This window comes from Poeciliopsis prolifica, unplaced genomic scaffold (assembly GCF_027474105.1).
Source record: "Poeciliopsis prolifica strain line A6 unplaced genomic scaffold, Auburn_PproV2 SCAFFOLD030, whole genome shotgun sequence".
Taxonomy (NCBI): domain Eukaryota; kingdom Metazoa; phylum Chordata; class Actinopteri; order Cyprinodontiformes; family Poeciliidae; genus Poeciliopsis; species Poeciliopsis prolifica.
This window is the reverse complement of record NW_026562405.1, coordinates 5,041,814-5,051,947: the sequence shown is the minus strand read 5'-3', so window position 1 is coordinate 5,051,947 and position 10,134 is coordinate 5,041,814.

Genomic DNA, 10,134 nt, shown 5'->3' with positions numbered 1-10,134 from the left:
AAAATGCATGAAAAGCACACCTTAGACAGCTAAATGTTAAGATTAATGCTCTCTAGTTGACCACAGTAAGAGGAAATATTGCTCAATGAAGTTAATCACTTAGACTTAGACTTACTTTGTTTATTACTTTATAATTACTTTATTACTGAATAATCCAAAAGATAGCCATCATACAATTTTGTTCATTTTTATATTATTTGAAACTAAACTAGAGAAAAACCCAAAACTGTTGCACCAACAAAACTAAACCAGTTGTCCATCCAAAACAAAAGTAGTGAGAGCAAATTCAGCAGCTCACTGTTGAATTCATTAAGTGAAGAGTTATCCAGTATGGAAGAAGAACAAGGGATGAAAGTCTAAGAGCTGCAGGCTGGAGACTCAACAAACAGGCATTCTAACCTGGGTTTAAAAAGTCTGGCTGTAATTCATCACATTATAGAGTCACAACATTTAACAACTAATTTCAAATGCTAATAATGTGGAAGCATATAGATGGATTGTATTTCTGCTCTGATTCTGACTTAATAAGGTGAGTATCTGGCACAACTTCACTCACTCTGATTGAGCATGGAAAGGGTCAAAGATCTGGTGAACAATTTCCTGTGGGCTGGTGATCGTGACGAGTGCAGAAGCTGTTACCTTTCTGATAACACTGCTTCCTTCAGATGTTGCTACAACCTTCCCTACTGAGGCATTAATTAACAAATTCTGTTTAACCAGAATAGCCTAATGAACTCCAAGTGGCTTGTGCAAGTCTCACTTTTTTCCACATAATGAGAGTCAGGTTTACTCCCTGCATGACGCCACTTCTTCCTCTTAACCAAAGCTGAGCCAGCCGCCTTAAGGGAGAAGTCTATTTCAGCTGCTTGTGTCCAGCATCATCGCTCTTTAGTCACGAGTTATAGCTCTCATGATCATTATTCCAATGAAAATGGAGTAGTCAGCTTTTTATTCACCATGACAGCATAAGCCCATTGCTAGGAGCCGAGCTAGCATTTTTCATAATTTTGCCCATTCACTTGCTGTTGTTTATATCTTACATGTCCTTCCCCTCACACTGCAGCACAGAATAAGACACTCCATGTCTTTTCATGACACTCTGGTATTTGTATGCACTTCTTCAATGTCCTGGCCCAGCATGGAACCACAGACTTTCTGATGTCAGCCAACACTTCCTTTGTTTTGATGTTGAGATGACAACAGTTCCAGTTACCCAGAGAAACTGGAACCGGGTCATTAGAAACTTAACCAGACAAATAAAAACAGAATCTGAAGTAAAGTAACAAAGGGCTTTAAATGTTAACATTTAAACGATTCTTTGCTTTTTTTCCTCCCAAACTCGGTTTGCATTAGATGAAAATGCAAATATGCCATAAAAATTTGAATTAGTGGCCAAAAAACCTAAAAGGATTATCTTGCTAATATTTTAAAGCTAATTTGAGAAAAGAAAAAAAAAAAACACTCAAAGACAGAATATAACAAAAATAATACATTGAGTTTTAATGAAATTTGTTGAAGTTATTTTCTGATATTTGAAAAGAAAACTTAAATCAAACATGTGATGTGAAGGTTTAAAATAAAGACTGAGGTGACGTTTTCTCTGTATCTTCGTGAACCTCCTGCAAAGATAAATAGTTTAATTTCCTCTCATCAAAAACCCTCAGATGTCTCTTAAAACAAATAACACAGGCCAAATAAACGGTAAGTTTACTGATCCAGATCTGAAATCACAGAACGCTCATCCTGTCTGCAGCCGCCAGCATTTACATTGATTTGTTCCTCAAACATAGTTGCATCACAGTTATAACGTGGCTGACGTGCTATACTAGAGAAGTATTATGCAACCTGTCATTAGCTTTGTGTTGTTTATGACTGATTATTATACCTCTATCCTTCTTCTCTGGCTTTACATGTTGGCACCGTGGATCAAATCAAAATTAATCGGTTCATGATCACAACAAGAAGTCATGATGCAATCACATAATGTCGACACGCGTTCAAGAACAAGTAACCCTGATTCAACTGAAACTCCCTAAACTTAAAACAGTTTAATGCCTAAGATATTTTGTTTCTTATAAGAATGAATAATATCTAATTGATGGGAGTTATTGAGAAAAGGAGAAACAGAAAAACCTAATTTCTGTTCAAATTAATCCGTCAGCAGAGCATCAGAGCCTCCGGTCTGAATATTAGTTACTTTCTTTTAGTCATGAGGCGGCTGTGTGACGAGCATCTCATGAATCCTGCATAGTTCAGATTCCATTCAGGAAAAAACTCAACTTTTCTTCAGTTACTGCAATCAGGCAATCAGAGCAGATAGAAAATCAGTTTGGAACATCTTGTCTTCAAGAACGATAGATAAACACGCCTCCATCCAAACAGTCTAACGTTTAAAATGGTTCATCGAGATCAAAATAACATTCAAAAAGGTTCATTGAGATCAAAAATAATGTTTAAAATGGTTATTTGAGATCAAAGTAATATTTAAAATGGTGCAAACTAAATGAAAGCATCCAAAATAAAAACCAGGATGTTTGAAAAAACTGTAAATTCTTTAAGAAAACTTAACATTTTACTATTATATATATAATATATAAACATTTATATATATATATATATATATATATATATATATATTATATATATATATATATATATATATATATATATATATATATAAACAATATATAAACATTTGTTCCTGCATTTCTCAAATCATTTTACATGCATAAAAAATGTCAACGTTCATGTTTAGCTACAGAAATGACAAGATTGAAGTCAAAATTATAAAATTAGAATTTTTCTTCTTTTTTTTCAAAAAAGTGTTTTTCTGTGAAGGAATTTGGTTTCGGTGTAAAAGCAAAAAGCTGTATTTAAAAAACCCAAAAAAACCTAAACTCAACGGGGGATCGGTTTACAATTTAATGGAAAATTACAAACACTTGTGTCTTGTAAAGCTCAACTCAGAAGGGAGAGTCTGACTTTTTAACAGCAGAGGTTTGGCTGAATCAAAGACGCGCTGCAGCGTTGCTGTTTGGTTGCAGAGCAACACAGGATGGGCAACGTGAATGAAACGAAGCAACTCTCCGCTCTTCCTGTCAGAACTGGTCGCATTAGCGTTGTCCTTACATTTTCAGCAGATTTGTGGTAGGAACCTGAATGATTGAAGTCTGTTTGAGATCAGTTTTTATCTACTTTTCATTGATAGTGGAAGGATTTGAAAGGAGCCTCTCTCTTTCATTCTCACTTTTGTGCAAAAAGTGTTTTACAGTTTAATGTTCCACCACCAATGAGCCACACCTGGAATATCCTGAGGTCTTTATTGTTTTTGTCCCTTGAAAGGTTTTAGGCAAAGGTAAATGATTTAGTTGGAATTTGAAGGGATTTCTTTCTCGTTTCATTTTGTTCAACTGGTCTTGCCATATTCAGTTCATTCTTTGCTTTTAGCTTCTCAGTTTATGTGTTTTTTTCTGTACTTTGAGCATCTTAATGTAGTTCTCTTGGATCTGTGTTGGTGTTTTTCTTTTGGTTTGCAGTTTTTTTTATCAGTTCCTTCTGTGTCTCTGTCCCTCTTCGCTGGGTTTCCATTACAAATGTCAATAAAATGTTTTCCATATTCCGCAAATGTGGAAAAAACACAACTTTGCAATTGTTTCCATGAAATAAGAAAAGCAATTAAAATCACTTGTGAATAAGTTTATTCACACAAGTCATTATAAAACATTTTGCACCATCATCCTCTTCCTACTTCCTGTCTTCCTCTTCTTTGTCTTCTCTGCCAGTAGTAACATCCGGTTGTCGACTGGTGATGAGCAAAAAGTGATTCCATTGAAAAACCACCTTTTTAATCAAAAAACTGTTTTTGTTCCAAAATTGTTGAGTTTCCACTAAGCAAATTTATTTTTGTTATTCCAGTTTGTGTAACTTTATAGTTTTCCTGCTTTTTTCCTTCTTTTCCTTGTTTCTGTTGATCTGATTCCTTTGTCATTTACCACTCCTTCCAGTGTTTAAGCCACTGGTTTTTAATTGTTCATTACTGGATTCTTCCGTTACTCTGTTTTCCATGACCTACTCTTTCTGCAATTTCCTCTGCAAGTTCTCCTTATTTCATCATTAAAGGTTTTACCACAGCTGGTCTCTTACAAACCAAGTCACAACGACAGAAAACAACAACACTCCCACTTCGCTCAGCTGAAGTAAGAAGCAGTTTCTCAACTTCTTAAGTTTGTTTTTGACTGAAAAATAAATAAATTTAAAAAACAGATGCAGAAATGTTTGGTTGGACTATGCTCTAGATTTTTCCAGACTGAATTAAAAAATAAATCTGGTTTATTGCAACAAGCCCTCAGTTTGATGAGCGCCTGCTGGTGAAGAACTCGCCTCTGACCTGAAGCCTCGTATCTTATTATATAATCAGGCTTATTGGTATTCTTATGAATGGCTGTAATAAAAGAGATTGAAGCAGATTAATGATGCTGATCATGTGGCTCCAGGTGGGATTTTCTACTTGTAACTGGTTTGAACTGGTTTCTCTCTACGAACTTTACTGGTTTTTCCGTGTTTCTAAGTAGGCCTGAATGTGAGCAGCGTGGTTAAGAACATTTTAGGTTTTAGAATGGGTTGAAATCTGATCTCTAATTAAAGCTGCAGTTTCTAACTTTTATAAAAACATTTTATTTGACATAAAACTGCCACCATGACAGCTATGAGACAGATAATCTGTGAAAAGTTTGACATCCTCCATCTCCTTCCTCATCTACTATTGTCACCTGAAGAAATGCACCAGTCCTGACCAAAACAGCCAATCAGAGCCAGGAGGAGGGTTTTAGCGCTGTCAATCATCCTCATCTACACTGCTAAACGTAATAGTGGGGTAGAAACAACTTACTGTTACAGAAAAAGCATTTATCTGCTGTCATCGATGGCTATGCTTTGCATTGTCAACAGACTCTACTGGCTGCAGTGCATCAGAGAGTAAGCAGCACCTCACGGAATTGTGATTGGCAGCACTAAGACCCGCCTCCTGGCTCTGATTGGTTGTTTTCTAATTAGCGCTAGGAGAAGGCGGGGGAGCTAGTTTTTTTACGGATTATCTGGCATGACGTAGTGACAATTTCAGCAGATAAGCAAAAAATATTTTTCTAAAAATAAAACTTACATATTGCAGCTTTAAGTATGAATTTAAAGGAAAACCAACCAGAGTAGAAATGGGGTTTATGAAATCTCAAACCATCAATATTACACATTTGTCTGGACGATAAATTAAAGTTATTGCAATAAAAGATAAAATTGTTTTAAAGTAATAGAAAGTTAATGGCATAATAATAAAGGGAGGCCAGCAAACTTTAAATTCTAATGAACCAAATATCCAAAATAAATAAACAAAACAGCAAATGAAATGAATTATAAAGTCTGTGCAAATAAAATTGTCCTTCAAAAATCGACCCAAAACCAGGGTTAGGATTATAATGAGACTTTTATTATCCAGGTTTTGGTAGAAAGAGAGAAAGAAAAGAGAAAAATTCATGCAATTGGAAATGATCAAACTCGTTTTGTTATTTGATTAATTGATTTATTTATTTAGGCCTTATTGCGACAGAATTAGCTGATGGTCAAAGGTGCGTTTGGGAAGCTCAGAGTCCCCCGGTGATCCGGTCCAGGGAGCTTCCTGTTGACTGTCTCTGGGCGTTTGAGCTCCAGCGTCACAGGATTCTGCTTTCACAAGCAGGGATCACAGGACGAACGGATCAGAACCAGACAAAAGGGGTTAAAAGTACACAGAAGCATTCCTCCGGAGCCATTTTTCCAGGAATGAGCAGAACATTTGAACAAGATTCAGACAGGCCGGGTCAGACTCTGGGTCTGACACGTGACTTCACACGGCTCAAACAAAACAGAAATGTCCCGCGTTCTGCAAACTGTGCATCGATTAAAGTGACACCCAAAGCAAGTTCTGAAAAAACTAAAGAGGCATTAGACGTTCAAACCTTTTCTGATTAGTGGCTTTTATTCAGCTATAACCTTCTTTTGTATGGGGTTCCTCAAGGCTCGATATTGGGCCCTTTTCTTTTCTCTTTGTATGTGTTGCCATTGGGATCTATAATAAATTGCCACAATGTTAAATTTCGATGCTATTCGGACGAGCTACTAGTTTACTTAGCAGTAAGGTCAGGATGCAGAAATCTACTGCTTTCTGAACTGCATCTCTGTGGTTGAGCTTTTTGTTCCTGAATGACCAGGAAACAGGCTGGATCTGTTCAGACTGGATCTTCATATTTTAGCTTCAACCAGTCTGAGAAATTCGATCAGAACTATTAGAGACCCTGTGAAAAACCTCAGGTTACCTTTGACAAGGCGCTACAATACGACAAACAAATTGCATCTGTTGTTCGATCCAGATTTAGTCATTTATGTCTGAAGAAGGTTAAGCCTCCTGTCTCTTTAAAAACTTCAGCTTTTTCTGAAACTCCGTCTTCAGGAAGTCATAACAACATGGCTCCTCTGTTAACCCTTTAACAGCAGCATTTCTACTGCTCCTATAAAGCATTTCTACTTTATAGGAGCATTTCTACTGCTCCTATAAAGAGCTCAGCTGTTTGCTAGTTCGGGTTGGCTAGTCTGAAGGAGCTGAGTGGGGGAGGAGCTGCGCCTCGAAGGCGGGGCTCGGTCCAGAGCCCAGCTGGAGATTAAAAGACTTCTCAAAGATGAGAGGCAAGACTCCAGGTATGTTTTTGATGAGTGAAAAACATTATTGCAACTATTTTACATGTTACTGCCTGTTTAAATGTGACAGATGTTAGAGTGCATGAACAGAAACATTATGAAAACTTTACCACAAACCAGAATCAGCACCTTAACATATCAAAATAAACCTGTAATATTTAGTCAATAAACTGTTTGCATGTTTAGATTTTGGTGAGTTGTAAACAAACCTGAAGCTGCTCGGATTAACGCTGCAGGTTTGGGTTTAGATTAATGAGATTACACCGAGTGACCTCACAGTGACTGGGAATCGACCCAGACACCGTCAGAACCGACACTGGATCCGCTCTCTTTCTGGTTCTTATGCTCTGAGGAGCTTGTTGACAAGTGGATTATAATATTATATAAACCAGATTACATAAGGCGGAGAGGCTGAATGGTTGGTGGTGATGCCACTCCGAGTTCTCCAGGTGTGGGCCGTAAACGGTGCAGGAATCAAACTCCAAATCTGAATATTTCAAAAAATGTTTTTTGTTTGAACATTAAATATCTCTTCATTTTTTCTGAGTCTTGTTGAAAATATGTTTTTGTTTTTATTTATTGTTTGCACAATGCCGAAACTTCATTGGGACAGTAAACATGTTTCTGCCTTTGAGGATTGAAACCTGTACAGACAGTGGATTTGTCTAATCCTCTCCTTTTGCAGCAGCACAAACACTTTCATGAAACACATTTGAACTGAGAAATCTCACTGCATGTGAGATTTAAACCTAGTGAATTCACAGAGCTACGCTTGCTAGACTCTGAATATGAAGCCCCACCAATGTGACGTTATATAATAACAAGATTTAGCATTTTCTTAATGGGGAGCGACGAACGGTGAAAGTTTCCACCATCTGGGTGAATCCCAACTCATGCGATGCGATCGTGATAAAGGTTTCTCGTTCTAGCCCGCATGTACACATCTACATATCCAAACTCGATATTTCACATGAACAAATGATGAAATGCCATAAGAAATGAGTGGAGAGGAATCCCTTAAAACAGCAACAACTGCATTTATGTCCAATTAAAGATGGAAACTTTTGGCCAATTCTTAAATAAATTGCTTATTTTACATTTTGCTGCATTTCTGAATTTATTCTTTAAAAAGGCAGGATTGGTCAATTATTTGTCATTTGGATCTCAAGTAAATATTTTATCTCATCTGATTTTTTTTATTTTTTATTTTCGCTTCTATTTGGTAAAAATATATCAAAGTAGTGGAAATCTGTTTGCACAATTTTATCCAACTGTAAAAGATGATTTTTTTTCTTCAAATACAATCATGACAACTCATTTAAAAGAGGGAAAACGTCACAAGAAGCTTTTGGGTGCAATGATGAGATTCTTCTGATGTGGATGAAAATAAATCAACGCTGAAGTTAAAGTTTAATGCAAAATGGGAGGAAACCCAGATGCAGTTTCCACAATAAAAGTATTTACACGCATTTGATCTTTCAGAAATCTAAACTGTGTGTTGAAAATGTTGAAACATTGCAGGATCTGTCGTCTGCTTCAACAGTTACGTAACAATTATGTAACTTCTCATTTTCAAAAAGAAAAACTGCTGATTCATTTTCAGTTTCAGGATTAAATTGCTCTACTGAAAATGTGCTGAAGGTCTGTATTGTTCTTCGATTATCAGGAGTCTTAGCAGGTAAATCTGATTAATGAAATCTTTTCATGGAGGGATTGTCCTCACCCAGCCAACCAGCCGCTAATGGCGACTTTTATGGTGCAATGAATCAGAACGCAGCTTTTGTCTGCGCTCTGATTTATGACGTTTGAACAGAGAGAGAAACACTGCAAGTCAGGACTGCATCAGTGTCAAAGGGCAGAAATTCACCTCTGCTAATATAACTATGGCTATTACAAGACTTACAGGTTTTTCAAAGTGTGGCTCTGGGCCATTTGTGGCACTTGCTTTGATTTTCTGTGGTCCACAGCTGCAATTCAAGAATAACAGAAATCCATCAATGCATTTGATGCAGATGGTAACTTTTACTTCGTGAGCTCCTCAGATTATTATTAAGAATGGAAAATGATTCATGCATCACAAACTTTGCTGCAAGCAAATCAGCTCTTTTTTATTAAACTTGACTAAACGTAGCAGCGCTTTGAAAGAAAGTGACCCAAATCCTACACCATTTAAAATCCATTCAAAATTTTGGATCTACAATGAAAAACAAATTTCCTACAAAAAAAAACATTTTTTTCTTGACTTTATTTCTCTATTTCTTGACCTATGAGTCATTTTGTCTCCAAGATTTTGGCTCAAAAAGTTTAAATAAAGGTTTTAAAAATAACTGACACCATAATTTATCTCAGAATGACAGCTGATTCAAAACATTAAGAAAATTCAAATGTTAGGAATTAAAATCATTTGGTTAAATTTGAGTGTAACATTTTGGTTGTGTGAACATTTCACAGAAGAACCAAACAAAATTCCTCAGTGGAATAAATTAAAAGATAAGCAGACTGTTTATGTTCATATCAATGAAAGAGACCTTGGACTTTTTGTTCCTGTTCCACAAGTTTTGTTTCATTTAGTTTTCAGACAAAACATTAAACGACCTTCAGCCTTCAGACATAAACATGGTTAAAGAGAAAAACAGGCAGGAAAACATTCAGTGCAAACTCATCAAACCTGAAATCATATAATCTGAAAAACATTTCTAAAATTTGACAGATTAAATCTACGGTCAGCTCAAAATGTGAGATTATTGTGAAAATGTACAAAGTTAGGGTCTTTATTTCTTGTCCTTTTGATAATTTTGGTTGACAAAGAATGAAAACCCAAAATTCAACAAATGAGAAATTGGAATTTTGTTTAAAAAGAAAAATCAATATTGGAAATTAATGCAAATGTTTCCTGAAATTGTTAAAATATTTATAACTAGATATGTCTGCATTTGACTCTTAAAATCAAATAATCCCGACATCTTTTAAAATCGATCAGTCCCTTCAGGACTTTGTGATTTTTTTTTCCAATCAAAGTCATTGATTTTGTGGTGCTGATTTAGAAACATCTGGCCTTACTTATATTATTATCCTCATTCAGTCGTCTGCTGGTTCTGGTCCACTGGGTTTTCTGGAGGACGCAGTCTTTAGAGAAGTTAATGCTTCATTATAAATATTTAATTTTCCAGATATCAACCTGACATGCCGTTAAAAATATGTTTTATTCTCTGTGAGCCACGATCATCAAAACTACAATAAAATGTTTTTGTTTTTTCTCTCTATGTGATGAATCTGGTAATAAATGAGTTTCACTTTCTGAAATGATCGACAGAAAAAGGTTTTATTTAAAGACATGCTCATTTTTTTGACTTACCTGGGCTCATTAAGTACTAATGATCACTTGTTCTCCTTTGTCTGGAAGGAAACATG